Raw genomic sequence first — 14995 nt, forward strand, 5'->3', positions numbered from 1 at the left:
GACACTTCATGCACTTCAGAAGGGTTTGCTTTTCAGAATATGTTTATTTTGGCCTGAGCACTGAATGTTCATCAGAGATTGAAGCATATATTCTGGTTAGTTTAATCTGAAGGAGAATCAGTTTGTGTGCTCCCAGGCTGCTCCGAGATGTACCCTGCAGCACAGGAAGTGGAGGAACCAGGACGTTACCTACCCAAAAGCACACATCCAATCTGAACACCTCTGCCTCCCTGAATAGATGTCTGATTTTTTAAAACCTAATTTACACTATGAGCACATGCTGCTGGATTATGCATTTTATCAAAAAGCACGTTTTGTTTAAATCTGCCTGATTTCTTTTGACTTTGCCTAGTTCTCCCATTAAAAGCAGGGAATAGTAATTTCTCATACGGAAATCAATACTGATGACCCTGAAATTCTAGATGTACTACATTGCTTGCTGAGATGGGAGGCTCAAAATTACAGTCAGTAGTCAAAATGTAGGCATAATTCAGATTTGCACAGTGGTATTACGATGCTCCTTGTATTGTTTTCAGTTTCTTCCTAAAATGCCTAGCAAAACAAACTTTTTCAGGAAAATTACTCTAAACATCCCTTCTGCGTTCTAATTTCTCTTTTAGAGATGATTGCCACGTACACAAAGTTAAAACTGCTTTTCTACATGCATTAGTTCATAATTATAAACAACAAATTTCGTTTGTCATTTTCTTGTCCAGTCAATCATTAATTATATGCTCCTTCTGTATTCTTCATAGTAAGGCTTATTTTTGACTACTCTGAGTACTATGGTATCACCAGCAAAATGTGTCACCTTACTAGCACAGCCTTTTACCTGTTCTTACATGAAGACTACACAAATCCTCACAGAACTTTGCTGATAACCCTCACACAAGCGAACAGCCTTCAAGACAAATAGCCACTCTTTCCTCTGGTGAAGTATAACTAGTGAATGAAACTGCAGGCATGGCTCTTCAGCAGCTTAAACTGGTTGAAGTCTCTACAGTATACCAAACTCTTCCCCTCGGGCAATGTACGGGCACTCGTACCACTAACAGCATTCAGTGACCTAGTTCACGAGCTGATCAGGCTGAAACTAGCTCACCCAGCAGCTGGAGCAGCACAGTGACGATACAAGGGAAGATGCTGTAGCACGCGGCCTGAGCTCTTACCCAAATTAGCATTCTTTTTAATGCTGGTCTTCTAACTGGTCTAACAGGAAATATTTATTTGAACATCCTTTTAAAATAATGCCTAGTTCTTTGTTTTCTCCTATGCAAATTAGATTCACGTCATCCTTGATGAAGAGTTTCACTTTCTCACATGCATTTAGATGATCAAATACTAGGCAAATAAAAGGCCGATTTTAAACTCAGATTACCTTTAATTTCACCAGGTGGCCTTTTTTTGCTATTCATATACTATTCTGTTGAATCACAAAATCACAGAATCATACAATCATTTAGGTTGGAAAAAACCTTTAAGATCATCCAGACCAACCGTTAACCCAGCACTGCCAAGCCCACCACTAAACCATGTCCCTAAGCGCCACAGCTACACGTCTTTCAAATCCCTCCAGGGATTACCTTTTCTGAAAGTTTGACCTTGACCTCCACTACTGAAAATTCTTTTCTTACTGCAATTTATATGCAATATTTATATTGACCTGGATATTATTTAGAATACACATTTATAGATTCAAGAATGTATCAGTCTTTTTCTTTGGAGTTGCTCATGCCATACCCAGTTATCTACTCTGGTATATTGGCTACAACTGGAGGTTAGCTGCATGTTCACCAACAGACTGGGTTACAGAGAAATTCTTGTCTTGAATCCACTAGGTTATCAGATGAGCTTTGTAATACTGCCCTGGTATTTTCTTGCTAATTTCCTGTCAAGTCTAAGGGTCAAGCTATATGTAAAACCAAATACGCTAGATAGGGGAAACAAGATTTTCTACTCAGATGATTACATTTTTTTTTAAAAAAATGAAAAAACCTAACTACATAATAGAGAATAGGATATTCAGATATCTGTTTTGTTTTTTTAACTCTACAGAAAGTTTGATTAACCTGGGGAAAAAAATTAACTTGCCATTACACAGCATGATTCAGTTCTAAAGTGAAGTATCTGAGATAACAGCACGCATGTGAAAATTGAGGATTATAGTGATTACCTACATTACGAATTACAGGGCTACACATATTCTAAAAAGGAAAATGCTGCACTCAGATCCCAGATTTGATGCTTCATAGTGGAGTTATGAGCTTATGCAGACTGTGAACGAAGATCAACATCTACTTTCATGGCTCACATTGCAAGGTCTAAATTTAGTTCCTCTTTAAGAATATATTTGACACGCTGCATTTACATAGCCTATGTTTAAACAAACCAACCAACCAGTCCCACACCATACCTACACAACATTTTTTCATTTTTACATTGACAAGAAATAGTGGGGTAGGACAGAAGTTGCCTATATCACCCAGGCAGGCCTTAAAGTCCTCAACTCCAGTGTAGTTGGCTGCAAATTAAAATGAAACAAATATTTAATGCAATTATACAGTAATGTTATATATAGTATATATAGTATACTGTTAGTGGGCTGTATTTCCAATTATATCATCTAAATTTAAGCTTCGTGTGACGTACTCTGTAGACGATACTAAATTGTACCTTCTAGCGACTTGCCCTTTCAAAATTTTTAAATTATTTGAAAAATGAAGGTTTTTCTGTTTAAATTACTTTACTCTGAATTTGTACCTGTCTTCCAGTTAGCCAGTAAATTGTATGGCTTATATTAATATGATTTTTATCACATTATTTAAGTGTGATTGTATCTGAACTCCACTATGGATCATTATCCCTGGATTGCTCGCAAAGGCTAAAAGTCATGAGACTCAAATCGTCTAATTATGATCCAAATAAAAACGGTTTTGTGTGTTTTGCATTAGGATTATTCCTTATTTTGGTCTACAAAAGGATTTATTTTGCATCAATGTCAGTTCTCCTCCATCTCTTTTACGGTGCAAACACTGTGGGCTGTAAATTATGTTCCAGAAGTTTAGTGCTTATAGTACTTCACAGGCATATGGTTGTCTAAAAATAACTTCCTCATCAGCAACCTTCATTAGACATCAAAAGTCACCATGTTTGGCACTCAGACTCTACATTTGTTCCTACCTGTTTCTTTCCTATGTAGGACTCTGACTGAATGCTGAAACTCATCATTCATACCAGCAAGCTACCCGCTGACCCAGAGGTGCTGGTGCCAAGCCACTGAAGTCTATGATTTACCGAGATGTACCTGAAATCTTGACCTGTAATGTGTAACGAAGCAAGCAATTGCAAGACACTGCTGGAGTTGTTGAGGGAGAAAATTAAAACCAGGACTGCATCTTGCAAGGCCAAGCACCATTATGATACTCAAAAAAGCCCAAACCAGGCAATAGAGCTGAGTACAATTAGCATAAAACTTTTCACAATTAGAAGATGCGCAAGCCAGAAAGTCAGAACAGGAAGAGATCTCTGAGCAGATCCTTCTGAGCATATCTGGCAACTGTCAGGAAAAAAGCAGTCTCGAAGCATTGTTAATTTTACCATTTTGCCATTGTAAAAGGGATTTTAGAGCATGAACAGGCAGATTAGCAAACACAGGACTAATGCAATATTAGCTAGAGAAACTATGCTATGAGCAGTCTTTATTTCAAGAAAAGATGGAGGCCTCCTTCCTCCCCACTATCCAAGACAAACTAATCCAACATTTACTGTTAATGAGAGATAAATCTACATGATTACACAATGATCAAGGCTTGCATTTGTACAAATCTATTTATATATATTGCACTCCCTCTCAAGAGGGCATCAGCATTGAAGCATTTTCCAAGACAACCTAAATATAGATCCTATGTTATGACTACGAAGTACAGAACAATGAAAAATCTCTAGTAGTATTTGGCATCGTATTATCCAGGAGATAAGCAGCAGTAATGTCTTTTAGCTGCCGGTATGATCAGTAGCAGAATTACAATTCTTTTAGCAATGCTACAAAAACCACAAAGGGAGTAGAAAATAACCAGCTGTGATTCTGTTGGAGAGATAGGGATATTAATGCTGCAAAATATTCCATGTCATTAACAAACTCGCTGCTGAGTCCTTCATAGTACTGTAGTCTATATAAATGCACAATTATCCTTAAAGCGGTAACTTTTTTTGGCAATTTAAAGGCTAAAGTAGCACCAAAATATTTTCCTCAAATCACAAACCAAAACTCTATTACAAAAATAGTAATTGGAGCTGGTTTACATCACAATCAGGTTAATGGTAACTAATTACCAGTAACTGGTAGCTACCAGGAAAAGAACAATGATAATAAAAATATATAAAATCCATCTGTAAGAAATCTTCCCATTAAAAAAACTCCTGACTAAACTCCATACTCTAACAGAATCAGAGACAATTCCATATAACTTAACTTCTCATTTTAAATAACATTCTTTTTCCAGTTTATTCTGTTGTCATGCTCTTAATTACTGATTATGTTCTCCCTGTTAATCTCAAAAAATGTGGAATTTCACACAGATTTATTTCAGTCCAAACTGCAGCTTTATTTAGATATTTTTATCTTCATCTATACAGGTAAAAAGATGCCTGTTCCCCACAAATAACTGCACCAGATTCTAGTCCCAATCACAACAGCTCAATTTACTACATCAGGAACTTAAATATTTACTTCGTAGCATGCTTCTTTCCCCTAGATTAAAAAGGAATGTAAAGGCAAAATATCTAAATAATCACTTTAATCAATATATATTATTCTATTTTGGAGAGGGGAATTTGTAAGCTAAAGCTAAGTGGAGGCTTGTATCAAGGAGGACAAAGAGTTCAGTATATTCTAGCACCAAGCCAGAACATTTGTTCATTACTAGGAGAAATAAATATTTCAAATCATAGTGTTGACTACACTAAGACTGCTACTTGCAACGTAACCCTTATTAGGATTTTGCTAGTGACTCAACTCAGCGCCATTTCATCTGTGATATCTAAATGTAGCAGAAATACAAGTTGCAGATCTCTTTCAGATATATATTTTTTTAAAATAAAAAATTCCCCAAGCAAGTAGGGAAGGAATGATCAGAACTAGATGGAGAAGCTTTGAAAGGCAAAAAAAAACCCTCCAAGTTTCATTTTAAGAGTATACCTTCCATATATACATGTATCCATCTGGAAAGAGAAGGGATAGAAGGTAAAAATCTGACTACATAAAACAGGGAGATGAATTTTCAGTAAAAACAGGCAGACAGAAAAACAAGCACAAACCTATTTTGAAGACTAAGAAGGAAGGATTGCTTTATTAGACTACAGTTCAGAAAAGAGACTAAACTGTGCTTGCTGGCCGTTTTCTTCCCTACATCATGAGATGAGAATGAGAAGGGAATGAGAAAGCCAATTCCCAAGTAATATCCCAGAGGTATATCTTTCTACTTGGAAGTTTCTGATTCTCTGCTGTCAGTAGTTTCTTCCATGCCTGACTTTGAAGTTTGCACCACAAGTGGTTTTCAAATTTGCCCAGCAACACCTCAGGACTGTCTTGAAATTCTACATCTCAAAGAGTGACAGGGAGGAAGACACTGTAGACAGGAAATGTGACATCTTTTCCCACGATAATGTCTTCCCTAGATACTTTTTAAAGGCTTACTAGGATCTTCCCTGTTCACCATTACCAGAGTGAGCATTTACCCCAGCTACTGCTGAAGTATTTTGTTATCACTTACATTGTTAAAACAACCCACAACGTTAGTCAGCAATGTAAGGTGTGCTCACAGCTCCCACACAGCAATTCAAGGCTTCTTTCACACTGCAAATTTATTTCCCCTTTTCACCTACCCCAGTAAAACTTGGTATCCGTTTCCTCCACAATTCCCTCACACTGTTGTTTCCCACCTTTCCTCCTTGATTGTCCTCCTCTCTGTGGTCTGCAATACTTTTAATCTTCTCTTTTTTTTTTTCTTCCAGAAGCAGCAAGAATCCAAGTGCAAGTAACAGTATCAGGGCAAAACAAGCAAATAAGTAGTAGAGAGCTATCAAAATGTAAACATATGATTTAAATGTCATCCTAAACTCTCTCAGACTACCCTTCAACGCAGCCTTCCTCTATCTATATTAGAAAGCTGTGTCCTGGCAAACTCTTAAAAACTTATCTCAACCCATAAAATACTGTTTTCAATGTGTAAATACTGGAATGAACTATGATGGCTAAATCATAAAAAGGAAATCTCCTAATGTCCACAGAAATTAAACTCTTCTTACCTCTGAAATCCACGCTTTTCTGACTTATAACTTGCAATAATCTTCTAAAAAGGTAATGAAAGCTCTATTAATCTGAACATTTTGAATGGAAAAAAATAAGAGAATATGTAACACAGAAAATTGTACTCAGCTGGCAGGATAATGACTGTTTTGCTGACCTACACCACATTTTTAAGCTGTGGTTTCTAGTGCTTGCATATGGTAAAATTTAAGTCAAGATACAGACACACAATCCAGTGACCAAAATATTTGGGGTTAGAACTGAACTGTATACTTAAAAGTAGTTAAGAATACTTCTACACTATTTTGTTTTTCAGTTGACAACACTATATGTCTATATGTCAGTTCTAAATCACTGACTATGTAGTAGACTGTGCATACAGTATTTGTGAGTAACCTTGCATAATAGTAGGGAAACTGTCCTGCTTTGTACCAACAGCTGTTTTCTGTGTCAACACTTACTGGCTATTCTGTTTCCCTGGGACTTGAGAAAGACAAAATTATAAAGGGATTGTCCTATCCCTCTCCTCGGAAGTTCTTTCCATCAATATACTACATGCAGACATCTAAGTCCACAGTAAAGGGTTTCGTAATTTAAACTCACCAAATTGCACTGAGCTGTTATTTTGATCTTGGTTCAGTCAAGAATGATTGACTTAAAACCTCCTTTACACAAGCTCATCGTAGCAAGCGTTATCAACTACAGTACACAATAGTGATAGCTAGTTAAGTTACTTACAGTAGTTCACACTACAAACCTCATTGTGCAGGAAAGATTCCAAATGCACACCGTTGGTGTCAGAGGACTATATCAACAGCCCACTGATTGTCTCATTCAAAGTTAACCCCTTTGAAGCACTAGTTATTATTTGTCAATGAAAAAAAAAAAAAAGGAGAAAAATTGAGAAACCACCCTAATTTCATTACAACTATGTAGATGAACTCTTTGTAACTCATTTTGATGAATGCACAATAAGTAACAGTAGATGCATACAATAACTACTTCATTTTGCAATGAAATACACCTACCTAGAGTGCAAAACCCCTCCAGGCAAGGAGGAGTTTTACAAATACAGCTAGAGAGGAATTTAGTTCTCCAATTACTCTATATCCTGTATTCATCTGCAATAGCTCTAAAGTAGCACCAAATATAAGGAAAATCCACACGAAGGAAACGTGCACACCAATGTTACAGTCTTAGATCAACAGACAGGAAACACAGAACAGCAAGTGCCATGACAGCAGCATTTCTTTGCTGTTCTTAATCTTCTCTGGGCTGGAAAGGATGTATTTGCTAGGGCTTTTTTTTCCCTAAAATGTTTGTTTATTCAGTTTCAGAGCTGATTTGCCTTCAAGACCTCCCACATTGTACGCAAGTGTATAGACTCACACTGCTGAATTGTTTTTCCAATACAAAAGCATCTATATAAGTTTACCTACGGATGACTGGCATCACAGTATTTCTCTGTTTATCTAACTCCCACAAAGGAAACTCCTGCTACTCTTCTACTCCTTACACAATCGTTATTTTTATAAGAGTTGAGACAAGCTTATTGCTCCATGCCAATGACTTCAGCAACTGTGGGACTAAGGGAGAAGAGAGTAGGAGGGAGAAATGGAGATCTGAACAAGGTGCTGGACACCAAACCTCTATTATTTAATCTCTTTCATTATTAAAATATTTTATGTTATTTATTTCCTGGGCAATTTCTATAAAGCTATGAATAAACTAGACATCAAGAGTTTGGTAAGACACACTGTGAAATGAACACTTAGTTTTTAAAGTGTTTTAACAGTCTTAGATCTATTCAGATGAGCAGGAACCCTTTAAACCCGGGAGGAATGTGGCAGGACACAGGAGGAATATGAACTCGGAAGACTTTGTCTGGGTTGGGGAAGTAGCCTCAACTCCTACATGCACTCTGACCATCAGCCCGAGTCAAGTTACAAACCAAATTACCAACAAGAGAAAGGGAAAGACGGATTTCTCCACCCCCTTGTTTGAGACTGAATGTAGCCTCGGAAAGGTGTGCAACTCACACTGGCCCTGAAGCTAACAGGGATGAGACTAAGAAGGAGCTAAGAAGGAATCCCTTAATCATATGCATCTACCATAACTTTTGTTGGTTAACTTTTCCCTTTTGTAATCGTGTTTCCTCTCTGAGAAACTAACAGAAAATACCCCTCTGGCAAGGATCAATGGCAACAAAAACTGACACCTTAGCACACCCCCAAAATCTCACCTTGCCTTTGTATTATTTAAAAAGCCTTTTAAAAATTCTCAATGTTCACTGCACAACAAGATCCTGAACATGTGATGGTCTCTACGTGAATGATTTGTCATCCTGAAGAACTACACAGGAAGAAACGGAGACACATCGAAAGTTTGTGAAACTTAGCTGCGTTTAAGTTTGCACAAGCATTGTTTTTTAGGATGGTGCCCTTGAAATTTCTCCATAACTGATAAAATTCCAACATGGATTTCTTCATTTGACAGGAGCTAGCTGCTTATGAAAACGTGCCAACGCAGTTAGATGAACAGCAAAAGGTAAACTTTAACTTTAAAAAAAAGTTTAACTTCACTTTTCAAAGGGTAATGATCTGTAAAAATCAATGCCTACCAAATTCTTGAAAGAATACTGCTTTGACTGAAATCCCAACAGCACTTTTACATCAGGGTATAAGACCGATTCTCAGTGCTGCCAGAAGATTGGTTTACAAACAGATCCCAGAATCACACTCACAAGAACAGAGAAATTAACATATACCTCAGCAAAAAATTTTGTGTGATCCTTCTTCAGATGCAATGCAGAAGTGTGAAGTACCAGTTCATACACATCCTTTGTTCTTCTAGTTGACAGGGAATTTCCCCTCTGGTTCCAGCTCACAGCTGCTGAGTGCCGGTACTTCAGGTTGCGTGATATACAGAACGCGTTTACCTAGGGCTTTTAAATTTGATTGAGACAAAGATGCAGAAATGTAATTTGCAGTTCTTACTCGGGTGAGATGTTCTAATGAAGCAGATTAGACAACTAGAACTACTGACTTTCTGTTACATTGTTGGCATTTTATTGAATACAATAGGTTTGGACAAGGCCTCACAGAAGGGCTGCAGAGGCCATCAGTAAGTGCCCACTCAGGTAACAACAAACAAAACCAGCGCCAAGAGGCCTAAACAGCTGTTAGCTTTATATTTCACAGCATACCTATTTCTTTCTCTTATTGTCTTAATCTCTGGAAGACAGCAATATCAAGTGCAAAATTATGCATTCTACAACTACAGTCTAGACTACACCTAGACTAATTTCACTTCCTCAAATAGAGAGTGACAACTAAAGCAAAGGTACTGACCAAAATTAATGGAAGAAGCTGGTCAGCTGCTCATTAACTTTATTCTTAATTCATTTCAGATCTGCTTCAAGACAGCTTTGGAGAACACTTTCTACTACTGTTGTGTTGAAGAGGTTCCAAGGGAGGCGCAAACAGAAAGCAAGCTACGTATTTCTCAAATATTGGTATCAGGACTGCTACAAATAAAGCACAAAAGAAGTTACCATCACTTAAACCCACGACAGCCTCAGTTTAGACCTATTACCTGATCACGGCAAGGGAAACACACGGAACTTCTTTCACTTTTTCAGTAAAAGCAGTCTCCTACAGCCTGTACACGGAAGTGCAAAGAACTAATCGCACCTTGAGCAATGGTGTTCTGACTCTGCCCTGCAGTAAACTCAGAACTCCCAAACGCACGTCCCTTTCACCACTTATGAGTCACTGATGGAACTTCCATTTCCCCCTCCTTTCTCTCTTCCTTCTACAACTTGTTAGTATGTACTGATACACCCATTTTTTTGCAACACAAAAGAGATCTGGCCATTAGGCTTTAAAAGGTAAAGAAGTTTCTTCAAATAAAAAAAAACATTAGCGTAACAACAAGATTTTCCAACTTTTAGATTTCCTTCTCCTTAGCATTTCAGTTTGATTTGTACACTTGTTCTGGTCTACAAGAAGAGCACATCAATACTGTGGTAATATAAATAATATGATAACTTCTAGAATGGTTTCAATTACAGTCTTTCCCGACTGTAGCTTATCATTAGCACATATCTGAGCTTTGCTTCTCAGAATCCTTGCAATTTAAAGTAAAAACTACACAAAATGTAGTGCATACTAATGCTCCTTTAAAAAAAAGTATAGGCTTTGTAGGACCCCACTTTCTTTTTAGATCTAAAATACACGTTCTGTATTTGAATGTAATTCAGAAATACTCCAAGCTTTCACTACAAGATAACTATACTGATGCATTAAAAAAATCTTTAAATTTCTGGAGTTATTCAAAAATCATAATGACAATCTGCCATTAAGACAGCCACATTACTTAGCCATGCAAATTTTCTTATTTTAAGTAGTTATACTGCAGGTTACACCATGTACTACATTATTTTGGACCACTGAATTGGCAAATTATGTTACCTGGAAGATTGTCATGCAGCCATACTGAGGTAGATATATTTGCTATCTGCCTTGTTCTTTTAACAATATGTGTTATTCCCCCAGTACGGGTAAAAGCCTTCTTTTTTCCAAGTTCTGACCTACAGCATTCTTTAGAAGAAATTACCAAGAAAAGAAAATGGAAACACTTCTGGAAATACAAGACTCATAAACCGAATGCTGAGCATTAACACATCCTGAATGTTACTTCAGTGATTTCTTCCAGGAATACACGTTTCAGTACTTCAGCAGTGAAGTTTTCTCCCCAGCGTTAGTGAAACAGGTGTGATTTAGTCACGTTTACCAATTAACATTTAAAATGTACTTTAGAGAAAAGGAATTGACAATTTGCCCTACAGATACAACATACAAAAGTTAAATTTAATTTTTAAAAAGTATCTTATCACCCTTTATTTTCAGGTGCTTCACAATGATATGACAAAATAAAGTATCACAATCAGTTTTATGTAAACAAAACATTAATATAAGTTTCAAATATCTATATATCTAATACAATCAATCATAAATAAAAAACATGCATTAAAACTATTTCTATATTATAAAATATCATGATGTGACCCAGTTCTTTAAGACATTGGATTTTTCACAAACATATAACATCGTATAAAAATAACAGCATACATTCTTACCGTTATTATGTTATTGTATTAGTGCATTATGAAAGAAACTTTAAGAGACTATTAATGGTACATTTGAGAGGCATTTCGAAGTGTTTCACTATAAATTAATAAAACCATGTCTTGCAATGTAACTTTTTCTGGGTACTTATGTTAATTTTTCATTGTTTAACAGGTTCGCACATTGGGTCTGAAATCTCAAAGAGGTCAAGTCAGGCACATATATTTAAAACAAGAACTCAAAAGCATGGCATAATGTAGATTAGAATTTGGTTTTTCAAAGCCATTGCATAGCACCTTTACTATAAATTGTTAATACAGAGATGTGGCTACAGTTCCTTGCAGCTGTCTGGGACAAGCGATCTGTAGACCATTATCTAAAACGTGGAGGTTCACATGTCTGAACTGAAGAGGGCAGGCACCTTTTTAGACTTGGCAAAGAAACACTTCACAAAATGGCAGCTGACTAATAAAGACTCACAGTCACCATTCCACTATTTGTACAAGAGCAATCAGTAATCTGATTTGGGCTGCCTTCATTTCAGCAAATACACTCCAAACTTTTCTATAACAGCCTGCATCTTTTTTGGTACCTCTAGAAATTCCTCCCATCATGTGTCCCACATGGGTGGACAAGATGATGACTGACTGTAATAGTTTATGTTAGCGAAGAACTATTATGTCACATTCCAGGTTTTACTAAAAAATTCCTTCCCACTACTAAGAAATCTATGCTCCAGGGCAGAGAAATACCAACTGAGAGATTGATAATGGTATTTCTGAAAGCAGAGAACACATCCAGACATGATATAAAACTGTACGTACTTCTCTTTTGGCCCACTTTCTTTGGCTGCAGATAGGGAAACAGTCGTCTTTAGATATATCTGTTTCAGTGCCAAAACCCAAGCCTCTGATTTTAGTCCTAGCTTTTCAACTGTGTGGAGCTATTAAACAAAACCTGCTGACAGAAAACATACCAAAAAAATTACCCTGTCTTGTAGAGAAGAATGAGAAAGAGAAATCTCAACTGATGAAAAAACTAAGCTAAAAAGTTGACAGCAGTAGGCAAACCCTGTAGTGGAATAAACCTGTGCAGGCTCGCTCCTCTTGTCCACCAAGAAGAAATAACACAGCTCAAGGATACCATTTTATGAGCTCTAGAACTGTATTCCTCATCCTGTTCATTCATCAAAGTGGACAGGAGCAATAATTTTAAGTTATGTCCCAGAAAATGTATCTAAGACTTCTGAATGACAATTTAACTCTGAGGTATAGTTCTATTACAGTTTTGCCCTAAGGAGTAATTTGAGACTGAAATACCACCTAAGGACAGCTTTGTGTGTCATGTCCGTTTACAGCAGAACTTGTAAAATCAGAGGTTGTAATGCAAACCGCTTGCATCAAACACTGAATTCTTGACTATCTACCACCAAGGAGTCCAACGTAACTTCTGCAGACTGGGCACTTTCATTTGTATCATGAGATTTGAGCAGTAATGCCCTTAAAGTACAGAAAGGGCCAGACCAGCTTTTGGCACTGCAGGTGGAGGGCAATCTTTTAAGGTCTACCCTTGCCTGGAAAGGTCAGACATGCTTGTTCCTTAACAGTCATCCAAGGTAGCTCCTCTCCCTGCTCCCAGAAGACTAATTCCTCTGCATAGCTTTCCACTATGTACTCAAAAAAGTCACCCCAGTAAACGCCTACAAAATCCATGCAAACCTGCATCATCTTACCTTTCTTGTTGACTTGTGGTAGCGTATCATTCAAAGGACATAAGATAGAATTTAAATAGAATCTAGGAGTACAGCAGATGGTTTTTCCTTTACTTTTTGTATCCAGAATCTGATCAAAGGGAGACAGATAATACAATTTCTGCCATCCAGTCTTGCACTTGAAAACGATCATTTCTTCACCATTTTCACTTCCTACCTTATGTCTTCATCTGTTTCGCTGGAAATGGTATATAAAGCCCAGCCATCTAATTTTTCTACTGCTCTCTCTGTGATGGAACACTAAACGTGTCTTGTCCAGGATGTCTGTGAAGATTGATTTAATATCGTCTGAGTGCTGCCTGAATTCTGACAATTTCCTGGGCCTTAAAAGATGATTGAAGAAACAAAACACATTAAATTCTAAGTCAGTTGTCCCAAGCAAGTCTAGCTAATAGAATTTTTCTTCTTTAAACTTCACATTTACCGACTTCACCCTCCGTTGGACTCTCTATAAAAAAGCCCAAGACTTTGCCTGAAATTTGGATTCCAAAATATCAATACTTATCTGTCCCTGAGTGTTCATAAAAGCCATACTTATTCCTTTGCTCATTCATCATTTGTGCCTTGTACACATTCCATTGTGCAGTATCTCCTCACAATTTCTGCTAGTCTCACAGCGACACTAGGAATACTCTTTGCCTATATTTCCCTAGGCATTTGCCTTTGCATTAGCAGCCTTAGAAGAAGGAATCAGGTTGTAAAATCTCTTTTATGGAGAAAAGGAGCAAATATCCCTTCATACCCCAGCGCTGAGAATACGTGCATATGAAGCAGCATTTCTTTTCAGGTTCAAGTCGTCTAACCAAACTATCTGTTTGTACAGCTTGCTCTTGCTTCACACTCTCAACTTTCCAACAAAGCACATATTTTCATTAACGGAAAGATAACAGAATTCAACAGATGGAAGGACAAACTACCAGCAAAGTGTCTTTATGCAGTTTATATATTAGGGAAGTGCCACAGTAGATACAGGTGAGATTACCTCTAGGCAGCAGGCCGATTATCATTGTGTACCGATACTGAGTTGCACTTTGTTCAAGGAAGACCACCAGATCTAGTTCAGCCCTTATAAGAGTATTTTGAAGAGAAATGGAGGATGAACAGGAGTGATATATGCAATGATAAAAGCAGTGTTCGAAAGTTTCATCTTAGGAAACGTAACCAATTTCCAATTTCATTCTTATGGAAAAAAGACAGAATTTCACAGAAATCCTGCCAAGATCGACGGATATTGCATATAAAGTTTTGGGAAGAAAAAGCTGGCTGCCTATTACTTGTCAGCGCTTTAAACCTTGAAACTACAGGTTTCCAACTTCCTAAACATTGCTAATACATTCTACATAAATTCAAACTGTATCAGTTTCATGGACGAAGGAATTTGAATACAGTTCTTCAAATTAGGTGAAAACTAATGCATAGTCTATAAATCATGTTTTAGGGATTAGTGGTATGTTTCTTCCCAACTTAAGTGACATTCAAACACACAAGAAGCATGCAGGACGGGAAGTTGTTTCCATTCACCTTTGTGAAAAGAGGCAAACAACAACAGACTTTGCAATGAAAAAAAAGTGACTTGTTTACACAAGCATTAAAGATAATGCTATTTGTATGATATAACAACCCACATTTTAAGGGTACTCAGACCAGTAAGAAGTTGCACTTCATTCCAGAGCTGAAAGAAAAAAGACAAAGAAGCCTCTGCAAACCCCATCCATCACATTCTTCTTTCAGATCAATGAATATCTGAGCCGAAGTATAGAGGTATGTTTACATTTTCAAATATACTTT

This window comes from Leptosomus discolor, chromosome 9 (assembly GCF_034619465.1).
Source record: "Leptosomus discolor isolate bLepDis1 chromosome 9, bLepDis1.hap2, whole genome shotgun sequence".
Taxonomy (NCBI): Eukaryota; Metazoa; Chordata; class Aves; order Leptosomiformes; family Leptosomidae; genus Leptosomus; species Leptosomus discolor.